The 15,253-nt window shown below is 38.9% G+C and overlaps 1 protein-coding gene across 2 annotated transcripts in view; it reads left to right on the forward strand.

The window, feature by feature from the left end:
- The first annotated feature begins 320 nt into the window (after nt 1–320).
- The window catches only part of ntn2 (netrin 2), a 57,877-nt gene continuing 42,944 nt past the window's right edge, over nt 321–15,253 (forward strand). Inside the window, exon 1 of one of the 2 annotated variants that reach the window (XM_030122533.1) lies at nt 321–454. The gene's annotated coding sequence lies outside the window, so the exon portion shown is untranslated. Of the gene's footprint in view, nt 455–2,825; nt 3,117–15,253 lie in introns of those variants that run through there. The other variant, XM_030122534.1, reaches the window with a different exon arrangement.

The raw sequence follows: 15,253 nt of genomic DNA on the forward strand, positions 1-15,253 counted from the left end.
AAAAAAAACCTGACCTGATTGAGAAAAACAGATGTCATTTTTGGATTTAGCGGTGCAAAATGGTCCTAATTCAGTTGAAAAAACCTAGACAACTTGCAAAAAACATTTTTTTGTAACCCAGTGTAATTTTTTACTGTATACCCATCCCTTCACTGACACTCTTCACCACAAGAGGGCGTCCTCCGCTCACTAACAGCCGTGCGGGGGTTTCCATCTGGACAAGGTAAGCATCTCTTTGGCCCAGCAGCAGGGGTGCCAAAAAATGAAGCGAGGAGAAAGCCGGAGGCTGACATTTTCTGCAGGGTGTCCGCCGCAGGGAACCCAGCTCCGAGGTCCCGGGGCTGTGAACAGACAGACCACTGAGACTTGTTCCGCAGACAAAATCAGCACCGTGATCCAAATGCAACAACTCTAAAGAACCGAGGAGAACTGCATGAATCCCAGCTGACAACAAGTGAGTGTGTTGCCTGTTATTAGTCTTGCTCTCTTTCAGTCTGTCTCTAACGCAGTCTAATCTGTCCCATTTGCACTGACACAGATAATCTGTCTAGATTAGCGCCTGCTCACTTCACTGACACACAAATGAGTCACAATTCAACTGTTTTTGAGGAGATGCACCAGAAAAAAAAAAAAAAAAAACAACTGAATGAAAATCAGCTCAGTTATAATTTCACTCTTATTTACTGGAATGATTGTGTTATTTCTTTTTCAAGACGCTATTAATGGGCTGTTTAATGTACATTTCTGTATTTTGTATAAACCTTTTAAACCGTGAACTTAAAATTAAAAATATACGACATCTAATTGGGATTAAAGGCTTTTGGTTTTTTTTTTTTTTTTTTTTTAAGAATATCAGTGGTTTTGGGAGGAAAAAAACAAGACTTGACCATAAAGAGATTCATTAACCCCTGTTTAAAAACCCATGATCAGATTAAATTAGTATTTCAGACACTGAAATGAAAAATGACCAACATTAAAATAAGTAAATCAGGTAAAAATCAGAAGAATTAACACTATCAAATTAAAAAAAAAAACAAAACTGTCTGATAATTTTCTCATGGCCTTATTCTTGTATATTTGCGTGTATTTCATGGCTAATATTTCTTCGCCAGTTGTTGCTGAGCCCTGATGTCTGTGTTGAAATGATCAGAATGTAGAAAAGACGTTTCACAAATATTATTAATGGAACATTTGTGTCTCCTCGCCTTGACTTACCTCCATAAATCAGAGGTATTTGACAGCTCTGTCCTTGTATCCACGCAGGCGCGCATTCTTGGCTTTTCTTTTTTTTTTTTTCTTTATCTTAAATATCTGTGGATTTGACCACATGTTTTAAATGGCCTTTGTTTTACGTGAATTAAAGGAATAAAGGTACAAATGCGCAGCTAGTACCCGAGTCAAGTCGAGTCGAGCCGAGCCGGGCCGGGCCGGGCTGTCCCCCCCAGAGGATGGTACAATAAATACAGGAGGAATGTTGATCAGCTTACAGCGGAGCCAGGAGGTGCTCGGGATTTGATCGGCCGTGATGCTGGAATCACGGCTCGCTGGTAGGCAGTCTGCACCTGCAATAACACACTGAGCAACATGCTGCCTGCTGTCGCCTGGAAATTAACAGGAATTATTGAAAAAAAAAAAAAAAAAAAAAAAAAAAAAAGAGAGAGAGAGAGTGTGTGTGAGAGTCCGTCCGCGCGGTTCTGCTGTGTTGATTTTAACAAATGTAACACATGTTCCTTTGCACATTTACAAATTTAATAGTTCTGGTGCTCAGCTGTAATTTGCGGTGGCAATTTGTAACAGGCAAACCAAAAACCACTCACACAACTCTGTAATTTATGCATCCAGACTTCAGACAAAATGTATTTTAGCCACTGTGTGTAGGTGTCAACATCTACACAACAAAAATCCTTCTAATTTTCACCAAATGTGTCATAAAGTCGTGACCTCTTCTGTGCGCTTTTACGCACAGAGCCACTGATAGAAATAACCTCCGCAGCGCGCTTTTACGCACACTCCACATCAGATATATGTAAAACTACTCACTCCCCATCATCTCATATCACATTCATTCACATCCACATTAAAAGGGGTGGTTGGAACCATGTGAATGAAGGTTAATGAGTCAATGCTTTGCGTGTCCAGGGACGCAGGGTCTTATTTTCTGTGCCAAAACGAACGTCACAGACACACAGAGCCAACACTGTCGTAAATTTAATACGACACTACTTATCATTTCTTATTACATATTATTAAACCCATCAACAGTTTTTTTTTATGCTGTGTGACCCGCTGGCGTTTCCTAATAAATTCAGAATGTGTTGGACTGTTATTAGGATTAATAAGTTCAAACATTCTGCATCTGCCTCTTGTTTCTCCGGGCCCCAGAGCCCCGCTAGGCCGACTCTGTTCCAACAGGTTCAACGTTGTATTCTCATTACGACCTCCATATGGCAGCCTGTGAACACAGCCAGCCATGGGGCATTTAGAACACGCAGCGCAGTATCAGTCCGTAAAGCGGCGGAGGTATTTGTTGTAAAAGTGAGACCAGTTGTGTTGTTAGAGAGGGAGAGAGAGGGGGGGGGGATTTTGAAGCAAGTGGTAGTTTGGTTAAGTGGTTATTTGCGTTTTTTGCGTTATTTTGGAGACACAACTAAATTATACGTATCGCCAAATTACAGGTAAAGTGAAATCTGAGTTAACAAAACACAGTGGGCAATTGAAATATCAAGACCTCTCTCTCTCTCTCTCTCCCTCCTCTCTCTCTCTCCCTCTCTCTTTCTTGCGCACACATGGTTGGGAAAATCTGGGTTTGATTTTAACAGGGAGTAGCCTACCCAGGGCTCGCTTTACAACCTATGGATGTACTGGACGCTTTTCAGTTGGTTTGAGCTCCGGGTGCGGATGGGTGCAGTGGTCCACCTCCTCTCAGTGACTATATGCGCTACGCGGTTGTCTCGCCACTTAATACTTGTATGAGGCAAATGTGAGAGAGACAAGACACTCTTTACGCGTGGATAGGATAGTTTCTGACAGGAGACAACCTCTAGTGGATCTTTAAGGACGTCTTTTTTTTTTTTTTTTTTTTTTTTTTTAATCCTAGCGACGTGATACGACGTGGGGTAAGTTTGAAGTCTTTTCAGTCACACAAAAGCATTTTTACGCACAAGTTATTCGTTTAAAATAAGCGTGGAACTCACTGTGTTTTTAGTGGTTGGCGTTTTATTACCTGTCATTTGTTGTAAACGAAGGCAGTAATTCATATGACATATATAGTCTGTGTGAGTGTGTAAGTAGGTGTTTGGTTGGTTGGTTGGTTGGTTGGTCGTTGTAGAACCGGAGGCGCAGGATGGGGCGCAGCGGAACCTACAGACAGGTGTCAGCTTCCTCGGTTTCCCGCAGGTCGCAGCAAAAAAAAAAAAAAAAAAAAAAAAAAATGAAGCAAGGAGGAAAAAAAAAAGTCCGCTCAGAGGATTTAATACTAAGTACAAGAGGTTGGCTATAAGGAGGCGTGAGGTTTAATAGCGACTGGAGTCAGTGCCAAGTGCCGATGCCAAAGCAAGCAGCGCGCTCCTCGGTTCCCGTCTTCCTCGCTCTGCCTTTGCCAAGTCTCCCAATGCGTTTGTCACTTCCAATATTTTCCCTTTTCGCTTTGACGCCACCATATGCACATTGGACAATATTTGTGCGCAAAAACAAAACAATTTTTTTTTTTATTTTTTATTTTTTTGCCACAATTTAGAGTTCAACATCATGCAGGTCCTCATATATATACTCATATACATTATTGTACAGGAAGCCCTTTTAGAGTAGTTCTTTAGCAAGTGTCTTTTAGAGTGACCTAGAGTCAACCTGGTACTAACCCACTACTGTGGTGTGTTTTGGTCTGTCTGTTTTTTGTCTTCTTGTGCTGCATGTAAAGCTGCTGAATACTTGAATTTCCCCCGGGATCAATGAAGTATCTATCTATCTATCTATCTATCTATCTATCTATCTATCTATCTATCTATCTATCTATCTATCTATCTATCTATCTATCTATCTATCTATCTATCTATCTATCTATCTATCTATCTATCATTTTTTGTTATTAACCCTTTCATGCATAGTGGTCACTACAGTGGACAGCTTTTCTCCAGCTGTTCTCTTGTATATTCATGGGTTTAGTTGTTTTAGTTCCTTATCAACCGACACAGTGGACACTTATGCATCATCTCATAAACTGCAATTCATACCATTATTGTAACTTTGCTGTTCTTGATTGGTTCTTGAGTGGAAATCAATTGTTAATTTTTTTTTTTTTTTGCATATTATCTCCATGAAGTGAGTAATAACTAGTATTAGAATATGTTAAAATGTGAGAAAACATCAGATTAGCTGCATTAAACATGGTTTCATTTCACTGTTTTCATATCACTTTATAATATTGGGTTTTAAATGCATGTTTCTTTGCTTCAAGAATAAAATTCATGGTGTAGCTGAGTGGACATTTTTGTAACTCTATGAAAAAAAATCTCAATTTCATTGTTTTTTTCATGCCTAAGGAGGAATAAAAACACTCAAAAAAAAAAACCCTCAACTAAAGTTCTCATAATTCATGCATGAAAGGGTTAATAATGGCAATTGTGGAATTTTGCGCAACAGTTTCGATTTGGCAGGAAAGTTCGTGGATTGTCATCTCACATAATTACAATAACTGGTGTCTTCTTTGTGATTTTGGACTTAGACTTTATTTGTCCCAGAAGGGATATTTATTTCCACATGACTGTATATAGAAATTGTCACAAAAACACACATTTCAACATCAAATCACACATATCGACATCAAATAGAAAAGAAAAGCCCACAAAAAAAGGCAAACACAACACAAAAACACTTAGTTGTGGCGGACATGTTTGGAAAGTGATGATTATTTGACAATGAAGGGGCAAAAAAAAAAAAGTGTTATAGGAAATAACAGCCTCCATCATGATGAGCCCCATCCTGTCTGAGTCTGGAACAAGAATGAGTGAAAAAGACAGAGTGGCGATACAGTTTCCTTATCTTAACTGCTTCAATAGACTTAAAGTATGCCTCTATTGCACACTGAAAGAGTGTCAGCCACTTGACCTACTTCTCACTCTCACCGCAAATGACTGGAATGGGTCCATGAAGAAGGCCTCTCTGAATCCTCACATGTTAGAGGAACTGTTTGGAGCTGAGGCGAGGTGTTGTTCATGTGGACACCGCCTCATCCTTCCCCCTATTTTTGAAAATTAATCATCATTATTTAATCGCATCACACCCTGTTTCCGTCAATAAAAGAGGGAGTCGGTAGTAGCTGAAGGCACATGATGTGGAGGCTAATCCAAAGCAACACACAGCAGGTTTTTTTTTTTTTTTTCTCTCACAGTTGTGTTCGCATACTTGTATGTGGTATTTATGAATCGCAGAGATAGGTTTTTGGATGGAGATGGAGAAATAACAGAAGCAGATTGTTTTCATCTGCTTTGAAAGGTTAAGGGTTCCAGTCACCTGAACAAGTAAAGTCAAAACATCCAACATATTTGTCTCCAGTTCAGATGTATGTTTGGTCTTTCTTTTCCAGTCTCCATTTGTTTTTATGCTGATGTATTACCCCTTTATCAGGCAAGTGACTATTTTTGGTCATTTCCACACACATTACAAGTGAGCAACAGTTACAGTGAGCAGGTCCAGTGTGGTCTACATGGTCTGTAAGGTCCACCTCTGCATGAACAGTGAGTGGACCTGCTTTGTTAGGTACCATGAAGTAATGGTACTAATGTAAGGATAATGTGGATAATGTGAATGTGGACAGGTGTCTGGATCAGCACTTATGTTGTTGTAATATTCTAAAAATGATGTTCTAAAATACAGGTTCCTTTCACCTTACATGTGTTTTTCTTGCAGTTTTTATACAAACTTCTTGGACTTTATTAGATTTTTTTTGACACTTATGGGTAAGGAACCAAATATGGTAACTTCCTTGACCTTGATTTTCTACATAACAATAAAATATTTAGAAAAATTACACAAAAATAATAAAGTCTCCTCCAATAACACACCAAGGTTGACATTTTGCATTTCAGAATATTTCTATTAGACAATGCACTTTGTAAACTCTGCTTTGGCCATTTTTAACATGAGTTGAACAGAAATGAACAGTCAGAATCATCTTTCCTTTAGACTTGTCCATTAGCTGCTACTGTACAGTTTACCCTGAACATCTCATGTAGAAAACGCATTGTCCTTTCCTTCCTGGATCACTCCCTCCCTTCTGTGAATTTATATTTAGCCCAATAGATTAATGTGCTGTGATGAATCCATGCATTACTCGGATTCACACGCTCACACATCCATCGTCTTTGCTTCAGAGGTGAGAATGAAGTGGAAACGCCGTCTTACTCCTAACTTAAGTGTCTGTGTGTTTTCTCTCTGAGTGACAAATGGGGTGTGTATGTGCTTACCTTTCCTGTTAAAATACCTGTCATTCGTCAGCGTGACACTTAAGATGTCTCTTACTGTGAGAAGAAGATCCAGGGGCCAAGATTCACATGCTTCATCCTGCCACTCCCTTTACTCTGCATGTGTCAGCCACACATTTCCTCCAGATGCACAGAGGAGATGTGTGTGTGTGGGGTCTGTGTCTGTGCCCACTTAGTACCTATCAGTATGTGTGTGTCTGGCTCAGATATACAGACAGTAGACGTTGTCTGTGTTGATAGCAGAGGCAGAGTTCACAGACGCCACGGGTGGATTTTCTCCAAAGGAACTGTATTTATTCCCCTTCTGCCAGTGACCAGGTGTTGACCCCTATGACGATGCAACGCATGGTTGTTAAGCTATGACAAACACGTATGCTACTTGTTCGCTTCTGTTCATGTCAGTCACTGATACAGCATGTGGGTACAGTGAGTCAAGCAGTATATGTTGATAAAATACCCGGCTGTGGAAGTACATGAGAATAAGCTATGGTATTTTTTTTATGTGGTACTTATTTTGACTTTTCCTGAGATGATTTGGGTGGATGGTGAATACACAAAACCAAGAACTTGCCCATCAGAGTCAGGTTTGCAACACATACAAATTTCAATACTAGAAAAGCATGTGGAGAGCGCAGACCTCCACCAAGGCAGATCAGCCCCCCCCTCCCAAAATCACCACCAAAATATAATCATTTGTTCCTTGTGCCAGTATCAACCTTTCCTTCAAAATTCATCAAAATCCTTCCATAACTTTTGGAGTTATCTTGCTAACAAACAAACAATCAAAAAATCCATCCCCCCTCCCGATCAACACCAACATTTAATCATTTGTTCCTTGTGCCAGTATCAACATTTCCTGAAAATTTAATCCAAATCCACCATAACTTTGTAAGTTATCTTGCTAACAGACAAACAAACAAACAAACAGACAAACCCCGATGAAAACATAACCTCTGCCGTTCCTTGGCGGAGGTAATAATAACTGTCCACAATAGATGCACATCAACTCAACTCTACATGTATTAACCCATAAAGACCCAAACGGCCACCGGTGACTGAAACCATCTACTGATCTAAAGTGTTTAATAACTGTTGTTCAGTTAATCCTATCAATCCATGTAAATAATTGGTGTGAAATACAGTTTGTCATCTTTTCATGGTCATCAGATATGACCCATTTGGATGTTCAGAGGCTCCGCAGTGAACGTGGAAACACCGTCATCTTGTCCAACATTGATTCACCAGTAAAACCCATGGAGTTGGATCATTGACAGTAGATGGAGACACTTGGTTTATGTTCAGTTAATGATAGATTTTGCTGAAAAAGTCAGTTTTCTCTATTTTTGATATAATAATCCTCAACTTTACTCAGAGCTTTCATGAACACCTACATGATTAGTAAATTAAATGTTGGACAATACCTGATTTTTATTGAAAACTAGAACAGCACTTGGAGAGCGCAGACGTCCGCCAAGGCAGATCAGTGCCTCCCCCCCCCCCCCTTTGGTCACCACCAAAATTTAATCATTTGTTCCTTGTGCCAGTATCAACATTTCTTGAAAATTTCATCAAAATCTGTTCATAACTTTTTGAGTTATCTTGCTAACAGACAGACAAACAAACAAACCCAAATAAACATAACCTCAAAGGTAAAAACACAAGATACAGAGGATAATGCAATAAATGGTGTTAAACCACTTAAGGATGGTTAAATATAGAGAAAACTAAATTTGGGAACTGCCACAAATGTCACACTGCGTCCTTACTGGTTAAACACTGAAAAAAACACTTATATTAGGTCTAGTATAACATCATCTATTGGTTTAAATCTTAATAAATACATCATGAGTTATTTCTTATCACATCTTTCTGGAGTTTGTATTAAATTAGGCCACAGTATCTTTCCATAAGCCTGACTAAGTGCAGCCAGTGTCTACACCTAACACACAGACACACTTGTTATTATAGCCTCATTGTGTTCTCTCAGAGGTGTTAAGACACTGCAGAGCTGAGAGACACTCACCTAGAAATGAAATGAAATGCATTTTTTGTTCAGAAATATTGACATATTGGTTTGTAGATAGAACAAGTGGCTACATTTTAGTCTTGTGAATAAGTTGGACATAAGATATAGATGTGGACCTTAAGTCAAAGGTCATCTAGTGCATCTGGTGGTAATATGGAGGTGGAGATCATGAAGAGAGAAACAAGGGTGGCGTCTGATGAGTCACCAGCTTTGGCATCCTCAAGAACTTGTCTTCATGTGTGAGTGAAGTAACACACTGTGAGTACACGCACAACTATACGAGCATATGTTTGTCCGTCAACAATGTGTGCGTTTAAGTGTAATGTACGCAACTGTGCGAGTATTACAAGCACTTAATAAAATTATTTGCGGTTTTTCCCCCTGTGAGTTCAAAGCAGGTTCTTGCTTTCGGCTGTGGGGTAGAGGTTTCTCTTGTGCAATGGAAAAAAAAAAGAGACTGTTTTCCTGTTAGGGGGGCTTTTTGGGAAAACCACGGCCCTCCCTACCGCAGCCAGCCTTCAAAGGACTTTAAAAGCGTGCTCACCTCTCCTCTCCTTAAACCCTTCCGTCCCTCTAAACGAGTTACTTCCTGTCAAAGCCGGGAACACCTCACCTGCTTCTCTCTGACCACTACCGTCCAGGCACACCGCCCCAAAGCTGCGGTCGGGGTCATGTTCAGGTTCATGGGAAATGTTCAAACAAGAAGCCCTCAGTCCACCCACATATATTCAAAACAGTGCATTTCTGGAACGTCAGCCTCCTCAGTATTCCCTGCATGTCTTCATCGTCTCTGTTACCCGGATGCGCTGGCTTTAATGCGACTAATTTTTAAGAGGGAATCTGCAGCTTGGCCAGCCGTCACAGGGCTACGGGTCTCATCCGTTTCTCAGGCGCATCTTGACAACACATGTAGGGGAAATATTTCTTGTATTTGAAAGCAGATCATAGCCTGACATAGAGGCTATAAATTTGTGAACTCCCACACTGTATAGTCTATGGCTCTGTCAGTAAAACATTCAAGACTCACTCACAAGTTCACAGTTACATTTTTCACTTGTGAAACGCTTATTTATTATTTCCTGGTTGAGGTTCTCGAGTTTTATTAATGCTTTTTTTTTTTTTTTTTTTAGAAAAAGTGTGTAACATACATTTAAAAGTACTACAACTACGAACAATAACGTTATTTGCAGTTTTTACTTTTTTTTTTTTTTTTTTTAATTTTTTTTAATTTTACCTGTACTTAACCAGGAAGTCCCATTGAGATTAGAAATCTATTTTGCAAGGGAGACCTGGCCAAGGTAGCAGCCATACAAAGTCAAAACCATATAAAACATATACATGATACACAATGAACAATAAAAGAGAACAACAATTATTCAACCATAATGGCATCAAGAAAAACAGTGGCATTCCTTCTTCATTGCATTCTCCATGATCCTTTTAAAATCATTAAACCTTTAAACCAGTGGTTCCCAACCTTTTTTGGCTTGTGACCCCATTTTAACATCACAAATTTCTGGCGACCCCAGACATTCAAAACGAAGAGATATTTTTTGCTAAAATTAATTTGTTTCTGATCATGTAATAGTTTGCTATACTATGTTGCAAATAAATGTTAATTTTAGACAACATTTAGTCTACATAATGTATATTATTATGGACGGAGGCAGAAAAGCCAGGTGTAGATTACTGAACAAAGTGAGAATTTGATTTTCCTTGGTCAGGATATGTACAGTCAGTCCAGCTTGGATTTACAAGGCTGCAAGGTTGTAATAGTTTTGGATTTTTAATTATAGTTTAGTTTTAATTAGTTTTGACTTTTTTTTCTCTTATTCAGTTAGTTTTAATTAGTTTTTAGAGCAGGTTTGTTAGTTTTTATTAGTTATCGTTTTTTTCTGAATGCTTAGTTTTAGTTTAGTTTAGTTTAGTTTAGTTTTAGTATTAGTTTTAGTTATTTCATATATTTTATCTTCCTCATCATCCTATTCAAAGAAATTAGTGAGGCGCGGATATGGGTTACCCTGGACACTTTATTTGGGGGTCGGGTTAGGGCGGCTCATGGCCTGAGCAGAGACACAATGAACCATACAATGTATAAATTCCCTATAACAGGTTGAGGGGGGGTGCAATCCATACACAACGTCACTTACGTGAAACAATGCGAAGATGTGCAAAGCATGACAGGAGATGCACAAAGCAGCCAGCAGTTAAACCAGATACAAACATATATAACCAGCTAACCAGCAGTTAAAGCAGATAGAAACATATATAAACCAGCTAACCAGCAGTTAAACCAGATAGAAACATATATAACCAGCTAACCAGCAGTTAAACCAGATAGAAACATATATAAACCAGCTAACCAGCAGTTAAAGCAGATAGAAACATATATAAACCAGCTAACCAGCAATTAAAGCAGATAGAAACCTATATAAACCAGCTAACCAGCAGTTAAAGCAGATAGGAACATATACAAACCAGCTAACCAGCAGTTAAAGCAGATAGGAACATATACAAACCAGCTAACCAGCAGTTAAAGCAGATAGGAACCTATTATAAACCAGCTAACCAGCAGTTAAAGCAGACAGAAACATATACAAACCAGCTAACCAGCAGTTAAAGCAGATAGGAACCTATTATAAACCAGCTAACCAGCAGTTAAAGCAGACAGAAACATATACAAACCAGCTAACCAGCAGTTAAAGCAGATAGGAACCTATTATAAACCAGCTAACCAGCAGTTAAAGCAGACAGAAACATATATAAACCAGCTAACCAGCAGTTAAAGCAGATAGGAACCTATTATAAACCAGCTAACCAGCAGTTAAAGCAGATAGAAACATATATAAACCAGCTAACCAGCAGTTAAAGCAGATAGGAACCTATTATAAACCAGCTAACCAGCAGTTAAAGCAGATAGGAACCTATTATAAACCAGCTAACCAGCAGTTAAAGCAGATAGGAACCTATTATAAACCAGCTAACCAGCAGTTAAAGCAGATAGAAACATATATAAACCACTTATAAACATATATAACCCAGTTCCTCATCAGTAAACCACACCTTAGCAGATCTCTCATATCTTAATCATCTCCAGTTCCATTATTAGCCAACTTTGCTTCATTTCAGTTCAGCTAGCTGTAGCTAGTAACATCAAACGTTTTTTAACATTAGAACAGGTTCCATACCTCTGTAATTGGATTAGTTTTCATCCTCCTCTTTTCTCCTCTTCTAAACTGTGCAGTTCAGGGCTTGGAAGGCCTTTTCATGGTGATAAACTCTCCAGTTTTTACCTGGATGCTAGTTCAACACTGACTCTGTCCTTTAGCTCTGCTCTGTCTCTGTCACTCATGCACACACACACGGTACGCCAAAAAAAAAAAAAAAACGACCCATGTATCACTACAGTAAATCCCAGACAGGACTGTGCTGCTTTATCCCAGCTTTAGTCTGTATGTTCCAGGTAGAGTGTGGACGAGAAGATGACTGGAAACCACAGTGACCAGACATGACAGACTGTGTAGTGTCGTATGGTGTCACCAGCTCAAACTGCTGGAGCCAAATAAATTAATTTGATATCAATCCGACATTGACAAAAGACGAAAACGAAGGGAATTGTATCCATAATTTTTATACGTTTTAGTTAGTTTTGTAAGCTCACGATACAGTTTCAGTTAGTTATCGTCTTTTTCTTTTAATTAGAGTTTTTATTAATTTCAGTTAACGAAAATGTTTTTTCAATTTTAGTTTTCGTCATTTCGTTCGTTTTCGTTAACGATAATAACCTTGCAAGGCTGACAATAAATACTGAACAAACAATAAGTCGAACTATGAATTATGAAAGAGCTGCAGCATCTGAAGCTGACCACAATGAACATTTGACAGATAAACAGTACCACAGTGTTTCAGTTTCAGTTTGTCATGTCTTTTATGTGTTGTGATTGTCTCTGTCAACTCACCATATATTTTTATTAGTAAGTTAGTAAGCAGGCGACCCCACAGGGGGTCCCGACCCCAAGGTTGAAAAACACTGCTTTAAACCCTAAGCCTGAAATGGTCTGCCAGGACTTTTTTTTTTTTTTTTTTTCTTATTTTGACTATAAAAAGGTTAGAAAATATGCTGTGAGTGAGTCCATTTGCCCATTTTCCCAGAGCACTTTTTTCCCCCCAGATATTTCAAATTCTAGCAATCAGTTGCAATTTACTGCTTGTTATAATTCTGCTAAAATGGCTTCTTCTTCAGCCTCTAGTACAGGCATGAGTGAAATTACCGTAATTAACCAATAAAGCCTATAAAGCACAATGTCTCAGATTTCAGAAACAGTTGGAGTTTTTCCAATTGCACAAACAGTGAAAGAGTTACAACCATCCAAACTGGTGTGTCAGCGATGACACGTCAGGTTTTAAAGAGTTAACACAAAAGAATGTTTGTAGTATTGGAATTTTTTGAAAATTATTCCACAACCATGGTGCATGGCAGGAAAAAAATGTTTTTCCAAAGTCTGTCAGAACTCGGGAAGCAGTCAAAAGTCAAAATCATTTTGTTTTTACAATGAAGAGGAAACATACAAAAGCAAGTCTGAGGGAACATCACATTTTCGTTGTAACATTAGCAGATGAAACCTTTTACTGCTTATTATTAAGTGCAGAAGAAGCAATTTCTGAGTTGTGTGTGGTATTTTATTCTGGTCTGTATACTTACTGTGGGAAAAAGTCACAGTGATAAACAGTTATTGTTGGATGTTGGTGACATGCAAACAGTGAAAAAAAAAAAAAAAAAAAAAAAAAAAAAATGAACCTATTTTATTCTGATCTGGTTCTCACAAATTAGTCCTGAGTCACTAAAACTCAGTCTGCTTGCTCATGTGCTTCTTCTCCCTACGCCTCCTGTTTTCTCACCAGAAACACAGACCTCGCAGAAAACATCATTAACCCAAAAATACACAACTTGTCCTATCAGCGTTTTTTTTCTGCTTTTGCGCCCAAAAGGTCTTGAAGCGAGCGTAGAACAGACAGTGGTAGCTTAGCACAACTTCCTGCTTGAGTCTGTGAGAACCAGGTTGACCTCATATTCCACCTCGCGCTGTCTGTCTTCTCTCCTCCTGTTCGGTTCTGGATCAGGTTCTGTTGATTTAAAGAACCGCTGTCAGACTCAGGGCCAGCCGTGTGGGTTGGGCTACAGAAGCTGCTGCATTCCTCCTCTGGGCGTTCGTTCTTTCATTCTCCCTGCAGTGTCTCTTTCTGTCAGATGCAGAGGTGGAAAAGTAAAGATGGGAAGAATTATTTCATTGATGTTTTTTTTTTTTTATACTCTCTGGATTGCCTCACTTGTCAGAACTCTGTAAAAGTGTATTTTCCAATTGATAGCAGATAGAAACTGCTTCTGTAACACACACATACAGCGGACTAGCAGACATAAGGTGGGCTGTGGAAATTTGTCAGTGATCCTCCTGCTAATGATGCCCTCAGCTGTGAGAGTTGACCCCCTCCTGCCCTCGGAGCCCCCCCCTTCTCCTCCCCTCCTCCTCCCTCCCTAATGATTACCAGCGAGGAACTCTGAGGACCCCTTTACCCCCATACACACACACAAACAACAGGATGGTCGTCACCACTGTGGAGACGAACCCACATCAAGTGGAATTCAGGCTGCCAGTGTGTGACCCTGGCTACCTGAGGCCTGTCAGTCATGTTGATTCATGTGGTGGGGTTTATTTACTTATTCAACATGTGTGTGCATGTGTTTGTCTAAGAATACACACTAGAGATAGATCATCATCAGATTGGCGGCAGTAAAAGCCTTATATTAGATGACTATCGTTGGGCTTTTCTGATGGAAAGTAATAGGTCAAAAATAGAAATTGCTCACATCTAAGTTTGTCTCAGAGTTCATTTGATGTTCAGCTCTGGACGTATTGATTAATTACTTGAGTTATTGTTTTATTCATATAGGTGGGTGCTTCTATGAAACTGGGTACATTTTCCTAACTGGCACTTTTCCAGCTTTGTAGACCTAATAATAAAACAGAAATTTAGACATATTTCCCCCCAGGACGTACCTAATGATGACCTCAGATGAATGCAAAAAAAATTATACTCTTGCTCTGAGCCATCCCAAAGTTAATGAATTTTTTAAAAAATGTTGGAGCCAAAAATAGGATCTGAAAACAAGGCTTGAAATGGTCTAATATACTGCTATAAATAAAGACACTGTGTTAAATTTGATGATCCTAGTGGTTTTTCTAAAACAGATAAGTGGGTTTTTCATGAATCTCAGTCTCATTCCTGGTTTTGTGTATAACCCATCGTGTCCACTTGTGTTACATGCAGAACCTGCCCAGTTAAACGCACATAAATTGCGAATGATTTTGCAACAGCGGTCATTTTTGTGAAACACTCTGCCTTGCTTTTGGTCAATTCCCAAAATGTAAATGTGAGAGAATGAAGAGATATTAAAAAAAAAATAGTAGTATGTAATTTTCATGTCCTTTTGGCCATGTTACATATCATTTTTGTATTAAATATAATTTAAAATAATGTAAAAATGTGTTTTATCTGAAAAATAGTTTCTCTTTTATCTCAGTAAGTATTTATTTTTAAAATAGACCCAAAGTGCCTCCAAAGTTGCTTCATAACTTTAGTTTACATCTAGTTTGAATTTTTAGCCCCATGTCCTGTTTTTAGGGACCAGTTTCATAGAAGCACCCAGGTATTTATCAGTTTTACTCAGAAGTTTGGTTCGACACATAGT

The sequence above is a fragment of the Sphaeramia orbicularis genome, chromosome 19 (genome assembly GCF_902148855.1).
Source record: "Sphaeramia orbicularis chromosome 19, fSphaOr1.1, whole genome shotgun sequence".
NCBI classification, from domain to species: domain Eukaryota; kingdom Metazoa; phylum Chordata; class Actinopteri; order Kurtiformes; family Apogonidae; genus Sphaeramia; species Sphaeramia orbicularis.